At 31.6% G+C, this 8,642-nt stretch overlaps 1 long non-coding RNA gene across 1 annotated transcript; it reads left to right on the top strand.

The window, feature by feature from the left end:
- The first annotated feature begins 2,597 nt into the window (after positions 1–2,597).
- LOC134276448 (uncharacterized) lies at positions 2,598–6,042 on the top strand. Its single transcript, XR_009994048.1, has 3 exons — positions 2,598–3,782; positions 4,636–4,822; positions 5,712–6,042. It is a non-coding gene; the product is annotated as an uncharacterized LOC134276448 (long non-coding RNA).
- The last annotated feature ends 2,600 nt before the right edge of the window (positions 6,043–8,642 follow it).

The following is an 8,642-nucleotide window of genomic DNA, read 5'->3' as shown; positions in this document are numbered from 1 at the left end:
ATATTTATCTATTTATTTTTAAAGGTGACGATACAAATTAATTAATTATAATCCCGAAAGTTGGATTTATTTGGCTTATTTTATGTAAACAATTGTACGATAAAATGTGTCTCAAAGTCTTTTTGAAGCATATTTAAACTACTTTTAATTATTTTACTTCCGTGATGGATATCAAAAAATAATCGTCTCATTATGCACAATCTTAACCCGCCAATAGTTTTTTTTTTTGATACTTTTATTTTGTTTTGATTGACAAAATCGGTTTTCACACAAAGGAAAATGTTATTTCAAACAGCTGCAGAGTGGACACGGTTGTCTCTGCCTCCAAATAAACAAGATATAGTGGTCAGTGAAAAAGACAATAGGTGTCATTTCTGTGTACCCCGAGTCACTGGTTAACTATCAATGGCTTTGAAGTTCTTTCATAATCGTGTAAGGGTTTTGAAAACTTTTTTTCAATCAAAACAAAGTAAAAGTAAGAAATTGCAATTGACAAATTTAAAATGTGCTCAATGTGACGATTATTTTGGTATCCATCATGGACGTAAAATAATCAAAATTCGTTTAAATATGCTTAAAAAATACTTTGTAGCATATTTTAGGATAAATCATATTTACATGAAATATAAATTTAAAAAATCAATTTTGGGGGGATGTATATTTATTAATTGATTACTTTGTTGTCTTGTCAATTACAAAAATAAATAAATAATTTATTTTAATTATTTATGTATTTGTAGATATACTTATAAACAGAATAAATAAATAAGATAATTCATTAGTTTATTTATTTGTTTTGTATTTTTAAAGTCATTTATTTTATTTAATTTTCACTGACCAGTATACTTTGCTTATTTGTGCCGTGTCCACTATGCAGCTCTGCAATCGTCAAAAAAAGATTGATTTGTTTTTACAATGATTAATTTCATGCTGTTAATTAATTTTTTTCCATTTTTGCAAAGAAAATCAATCAATTTTAAAAACTACAATTTTCCAAAATGCAGCATTACCCCTGCTGTTTTTTGTATTTGTTTTTTTTTTAAACAAAAGTTACAAAGTCACTCCAAGTATTTTATGGATTAAATAGGTGCTCGCAAAATAAATGAATTATTACTGATTAATTAATTCAACGAATAATTAAATAATTTATTTAAAAAATTGATAGATAAATATTTTTTGAAAAGTAAAAATGATTTATTAATTTTTCAGAGTTATTTCAGAGTTTTAAAAGAACTCAATACTGTAAGTTCCTTGTTACTTTTTTCGCGAGTACTTACTATCGCGAATGGCTTTTCAACGGCAAATCGCGAGAATAATAATTCGCGAATGGACGGTTGATTAACAAACTTTACATAGATTTCAGCACCATAAAAAGAAAGACGAGTAATTTTATTTTGCGCGTGGTGCTTCTCGCGAAATTACGCGATAATTAATTCCACGCGTACATTTAGGAATTTACAGTAAGTCTCTTAACATTTAAAAAAATATGACTATGTGTTTGTAATTTGTTAAAAAAAATTCTCAGGTAAATAACTAAATGTACTTCATTGATAATTTCACACCTTAGGTAACCGTACAGTGCTTTGGGAGTGTGTATTCTTCTTCTTTTTGCCTCAATGAACATATACAGGGGCGCACTGGGGCATATACTGGGGTTTACCGTAGTTGTCTGTAGGAAACAGTAGCCATAGAGTGACATACTGTAGGCATCCCGGGGCTTACTGTATGTAACTGTGGCATGCTGGGAATACATACAGTGGCATGCAGAGATTTAGTGTATATAGAGAGCTGACATACTGTAGCATACTGTAGATATACCGTAGATTACTGTCAAAATGCTGTAGAATACAGAGAAAGACGGGATTTTCATACGGACAGGGGTTTTAAACGCCAGTAGTGATTCATGATTTATCAGCTCTGAAAAACCCAGCCGGGGGGGGGGGGGGATCTTGTCCCGTTTGGACAGTTCTAGTTATAAATTGGGCAATCATTTGCAATGATGTATGATATTCAGGCATTCACATATCAGCTTCAGAACTTTGTACATGAATTAACTAAATAAGAATTGTTTCAAATATATAAATAAGTACTGCTGAAACATTATTTTGATTAACAAAACATTAAAAAGTTTGGCCTTCGATCCAAATGACAAGGTATGTCTATTAATAGAAACCGGTGTTTTCTTTTTAAATTGTTGAGTCGGCCTTGTTATCGGCAAGGCAGCTATGGCTCTTTTTTCTAATGAAATGTTAACTGAAAAGTCGCCTTTTCTTCAATGCTATATACATTTTAAGGATCGCATGCAGTGTTTAACAGGGGAAAGAGCAAAGTTAATATAGTCTGTGATGCAAGTTTTCGAGCAAAGTTAATGTAGCCTGTGATGTAAGTTTTTTTTAAAAATCCTACCAAAATTCAAAATACGAACAAGAGGCTCACGGGCCTTATAGGTCACCTGAGTATCGTGAAACAACTTTCCAACAATTGAATTTGGTTCGTCTTTTAAACCAGAGGCCATGAATTGAAATTCATAATTTTGAAAGAGGCACCATTGCGTATCATAACTATACACTTAGCATGCTTAATTACTTAAGAGCCTGTCTACGAGAAAACCATGCAGATATATAGAAAAATGCTCTGGTAGGCACTCTCAAGAACAAACTAATTTTTATTATTAACTTAAAGGACACCCATTGAGAGTCAGAAATATGTTGTTTATTTTTGCATCGGTTGTTTCTATTTTTAGTAACAGCCAATAATTCATTTTGGTCAATATTCAAGGGAAAATGCAAAAAAGTTGGTGTAAAAATGACAATTTCAATATTTAAAAGTAAAAAAGAAAAAACAATATATAAATAAAAGGGCAATGTTTTCTTATAGAACTAAGTCGTAAAATTAAGTTGGAATCAATTTTTTTGTAAAACCCCTATATAGAAGGCTGTCCCGAGGGCACAAATACTGGCATGGTGCCAAGAAATGATAATGGTTCATTTTTTGTTAATATTCAGGGATATATTTCTTAGAAAGTGACGCTTCTTTTTTTTAGAATTTTGTGCATTTAAAAATCTCTAGGATATTATCCCAACAATATGTAAAATCCACCTTTGGACTCTCAAGGACAGAAAAGTTATATCGTAATGAAATTACCTCAAATTCAAATGATGGAAAAATTCATGATTTTATAAGTTTTACTTTTAACAGTAATTTTAATGAATTTTGTGTAAAATATTTACAAATATAAACAATGATAATTATTTTTAATTTTATAAAAGCTATAAATATTTTTTTCCCTGCTTTTCCTGTGAAAAAAAAACGTATTTTACTATTTATTTAGATTTTGTTAGAATTATCTCCCCTGTTGCGCTCTTCTGTAGAGAAGGTAGATAATGATTATGTCTACGAAATTCATAAACAGATGTCTGTCATCTAATCGTTTTAGGCATAAATTATGTGTGATTTGAAGAAAATTGTCCCTCCTGTGAATGTAATTTGTTACGTATATACTAGTGGCCGATGTATAAAATGCATAAAAAATTATGAAAACCATCGGGATCGATGTACGGTTCCGTAACCACGTGTAAACATTATGGCATCCTGAGACGTTTTGTTACCGTTTTGTACGTCCTCAGAAAAAGATTCAGGTGCGTGAATTGTTTAACGAGTCTTCAGATTCTGGCTCTGATTTTGATGAATATGATTCTGACAGCAAACATTCATTTGGTAGCAAGACGGATGTAGTGATGATGATACCGAATCAACAATGTTTGAATTTGAAAAAGAAACAGGTAGATGGATCTTGGTTTATAATACTATGTACCTTATAAAAAGGATTATTGGTATGTAAAAAATAAATAAATAAACAATTTTGATGGGGACTTGATTATGGACAAGAGGAGATTTTTTACAAGACACTATCAGGTCTGGTACAATCACTAGATTTAGCTATATATGTAGCTTGATTTACCTACTTAGTTAGCTTTATTTACTTACATGAAGTAGCTTTATTTAGCTACCAAAGTAATTTATTTCTATAAAAAATACCTACGTGGCTAAATCTAGTGATTGTACTGGACCTGAATATATACCTAGCAAACCTGTCAAGAGAAATTTCAAGGTTGGTACTTGTGCATGTAGCAATAAAAATATCTGTATAAATTCAACAATATTGCAAAATATTCACATCTGCAGAATTATAAATAGCATATTATAAGTAGCCTTTGTGGGGTGATGAAGAGGGAATGAAAAGTTGAATAGGTCCAGGGTTTTCAAAGACTGTTTACTAATAGGGTACATTAAGAATTGAATAGGTGGGTCTTCACTGTCAATTAAATCATCATTATTGCCTGATATGTGGGCTGCATGATTATAAAGAATCTCACTAAACAAAATATTTTTTTCAGATATTTATGAAATGTTATGAAGATGGCTACAGTTATGATTTTCAGCTTTTCATATATGATTAAAGGAAGAAGAGTTGTCAAATACTTGTGCAGACTTTAGTTTTCAAATTAAAGGTCACCATGTGTTCTTTGACAGGTTTGTGTTTAAAAAATAACTAATATTATAAATATAAGTCTGGGAAATTATACTTTGTAAAGAATATTTCCTTTCATTTTTATATTTCTCGTGCAATTTCAGATTATTCAAATTCATTTCCCTGGTTAGGGCTGGGCTTTACAATGGGATTTTCAGCTGTGGAGCTATAAAGAATTACTACATAGGGTTTCCAATGTAGCTTTGTGAACAGAATCCAGAAATAAGAAGAGGAGAGACAATGCAGATGCAGCATTAGCATTACCAATTACTTACCACTGCTGAGAAAATGGTAAAGATATGTTATATTATTATACCTCTACTGTAATTACTCTGTATAAATTAATACCATAAAAAAATCTCTATTTCCCCGAGAAGTGATTATTGCCCTCATCTGAAGACTACTCCCTGGAAAATCAGAGCTACTCCCTGGGACTACTCCCTCATGAATATTTATTATCAAAGTGTTCAGAGGGTGGGGCGTTCTAGGAATCTCGAGTCTGTAACGTCATGTTATTAGCAATGTAGCTATGACGTCAAAACATTTCGATGTGCGATGTCAAAATCATACTTGAATTCTACCAAAATGAAGACAACGATAATTTTTCAAAACGTCAGTGAAAATACTTTTTTAAAATAATTTAATTGTTTAAGGACACGATGCTTCACTTATCATACAATGTGTTAAACCACATGCATTTGTAATTATGCCTCTACAGGTTTTTTTAAAATGTCGGAATATCTGGTGAAAAAAATTTAAATCGCCTATCATTGTTTCGGTATAATAAAAAAGTTATGGAATGGGAACTCGGGAAATAGCAAATTTAAAGTTCCCCTCGGCAGAGAACTATTTCATAAATTTGCTATTTCCCTCATACCCATTTCCTAACTGTATACTATAGTGCATGGATAGGAATTGCCTTGTCTGTCTGTTGATTTGCCACATGCATTTTCCCTACTCTTTTACTTTACTTCAAGGATATGAAGCTCTTGTTTTCTTCAAAGATAGCCAGAAGAATTTGTGAAGAATCTTACCCAAGTCATTTGATGACATTTTCTTCAATTGATAATTAAAATATAAATGTAGCATTATCATAAACATGACATTTATTTTAAAAATCTTAGAATATGTCTAGTATGTTTTATTTCAATTTTAATTTGAAAACTGTCCTTTTTCACAGGTACATGCTTTGAGTACTACTTTTGTGTATTTTGAGACAATCCAGTTGTTCTTTAAACCAGAAGTGGAAATTTCAGTGCTTGTTAAATTTCTCCAGAAGTTATTGGATGCTACATAGGAAGAAAATGGGGTCATACTGAACAGAATAGTTTGGATACACCTTATAGATTTTGAAAGCTTGAGACCTCAAGATCAACCCAAATGGTGTACCAAACATGAAGAAAAAAAGACAGTTTATGATTGAAGAAGCGTGTGTAGTAGCCAAAATTTCAGGGTATTTCATATATGTTAACTTATACGATTTTATTGGTACATGTACTTAAACATTGTTAATATCTTAATATTTACTATGTATCAGGTTTCACTTGCAGGAATACACAAAAATTCAGAGTAAATTTTAAGTGTTTGTTATGTTAGAAAAGATCAAAGTTCAAGGTCAACAGTGCTTTAGTTTTACCAAATATAACACTATTATAAAGACTAATTTCCTGTATACAGGTATAGCAAATAATTCAGAATATGATTTGGGGAAACTGTGATTTTTTCTTTTAAATCCTACCTTAATTTAGAACCATCATGTATACTTAAGCAAGTAGATTTTTTTCAAGCATACACAATTTCAAGGTCATTTTAATTTTGGAAGTTAATATGAAATATCAGGAAGCATTCAAGCATTGTAATTTTTTTGTTGTTGAATGTACTTAGTTATTGAGTAATATTCAAATTTTAATCTGCAATAAAATTAAAAATTATAAATGTTTTAATTTGTTGATTTTTAACACTCCGTGTTTATTCATTTTGAGTTTTTTGCCATGACAATATGTCTGTCAAGAAAATTGCTCTGATATTCCTTTTTGTTCAGTTTGACCCTTGACCTTTGACATTGTGACCTCAAAATCTAAAGGGGTCCTCTACTTTTCAAGAAACCAGTGTACTAAATTTGATGTTTGTCAAGCAATGGGTCCTCAAGATTTTGAATGATTAAAATCTACATACTGGTATATCGAGAATTATAACCCTTGACCTTTGACCTTGTGAACTCCAAATTAAAAGGGGCCATCTACTTATTAGTAGGTACCAGTGTACTAGGTTTATTATCTATCAAGCAAATGTTGTTTTTTTTTTAAGATAAGAGAGAACACACTTGGTCTACTGATTGACAAACAGGTACTAAGCAGTATGTGAATATCACCCTGCTCAAAGAAAATGTAAAATAATACAATTCTGGTACCCCCCCCCCCCTTAAAACCCCATTAAACCCCCTAAGAAATTATTATTGATTGAAAACAAAAATGTACAATATACTGGTATTTTTCAACAGCAAAATTTAAATTTTTGAAAATATTTAAATCAGCAAAATAAATCCTTGCTGGGATGAGAAAATTTGAAAATTCACAAAAAAATGTCCAACTCTAAGTAAAAAGTACAGCAAAATATTTGAGAGTCCAAAGACAGATTTTTTATATAATGTAGACAGACATGTTGTCTAATAATTGGTATGAGATCGAGTTGATTCTAGGCGTCACTTTCTGAGTTATAGGTTTTTGAAAAGTGAATATTTTCACCAGTTTTCAAAAATCTGGAAATATGCCAGATTTGTGACCTTTTTGCACTTAAACGGGGGCACAGTTTGTGATTATGAAAAAAATTCCGAAACAAGTGTATCTTGTTACTTTCAACCACACATAAATATTGTATATAATTATCAAGTAAAATGCTGAATTTTTAATTATAAAATCTTATAAAATTCCTGTTTTCACCCTGCGTAAGGACCAATAATTCTATTTTTAGTAACAGTGTCGATTTAACCCCTTAAGTGAGACCACACTGAAAAAAAATTTGTGGCAAAATATTTCATATTATGGAAGAAATTTACACACAAAACATGAAGTTGATCTGAGAACCTTGCTCCCATAACCTCATGCATGGTTTTCTCGTAGACATGCTCTTAAGTAACTTAGTACCTATAGGTAGATCACAGTAACAAAGAGGAAATGCCTTCTTTTTATAACAAGTTTTGCACCACTGACCCTGGGGCCACTTATTTCAATTTTTTTTGGAATGTTATCATAAATTTTACTTCATATAAGTTGTTTAATACCAAATTTCTAAGCAATAATTCATTCAGACTATGTAATCCCCCTTCCCCAGTATCCCTGACCCAGGTGCCCTGAAATTAACCATTTTGGAAGAGAAACCTTTCTTCATCATAACTATGTATTTTATCATTTGCATAATGTACTTTGATCATTGGCATAATACCCAGTAGCAAAGGAAAAGATTTACAAAGAATTCATGCATTTTCACTATATAGTCATAAAAGCCCCGCCCTTACACCAGAACCTCTGATCCAGAGGCCATGAAATTCACAAATTTGGAAGAGGCATCCTTCCTCATCAAAAACTAAGTACATAGTTTATTGGTTTAACACCCAGGAACAGAGGAGAAGATTTTTAAAGAATTTCTGCATTTTCTCCGTATAATCAATAGAGCACCGTCCTAACACCAGAACCCCCGACCCAGGGGCCATAAAATTCATAATTCTGAAAGAGGGAACCTTATTCAACATAACTATATACTTGGTAAGTTTATTTCTTACCCAGGAAGAGAGAAGAAGATTTTTAAAGAATTGATTTATTTTCACTAAATAATCAATAGAGCCCGCCCTAACTCCCATACCCTCTACCCAGGGGCCATAAAATTCACCATTTGGATAGATGCATTCTTGTTCATCATAACTATTTACTTGGTTACTTTGTTTAATAAACAGGGGCAGAGAAAAAGATTCTCAAAGAATCCATGCATTTTCACTACATAATCCATATAGCCCCGCTTTAGCACTGGAACCACTACATCTGTGGCCATGAAATTCACAATTTCGGAAGATTGATTGATTGTATACTGTTTAACGTCCCTCTCCAGAATATTTCAC

The sequence above is a fragment of the Saccostrea cucullata genome, unplaced genomic scaffold (assembly GCF_032062105.1).
Source record: "Saccostrea cucullata isolate Sc308-1 unplaced genomic scaffold, CSIRO_AGI_Scuc_v1 ctg15720, whole genome shotgun sequence".
NCBI lineage: Eukaryota > Metazoa > Mollusca > Bivalvia > Ostreida > Ostreidae > Saccostrea > Saccostrea cuccullata.
This window is presented reverse-complemented; position numbering and strand designations above follow the sequence as displayed.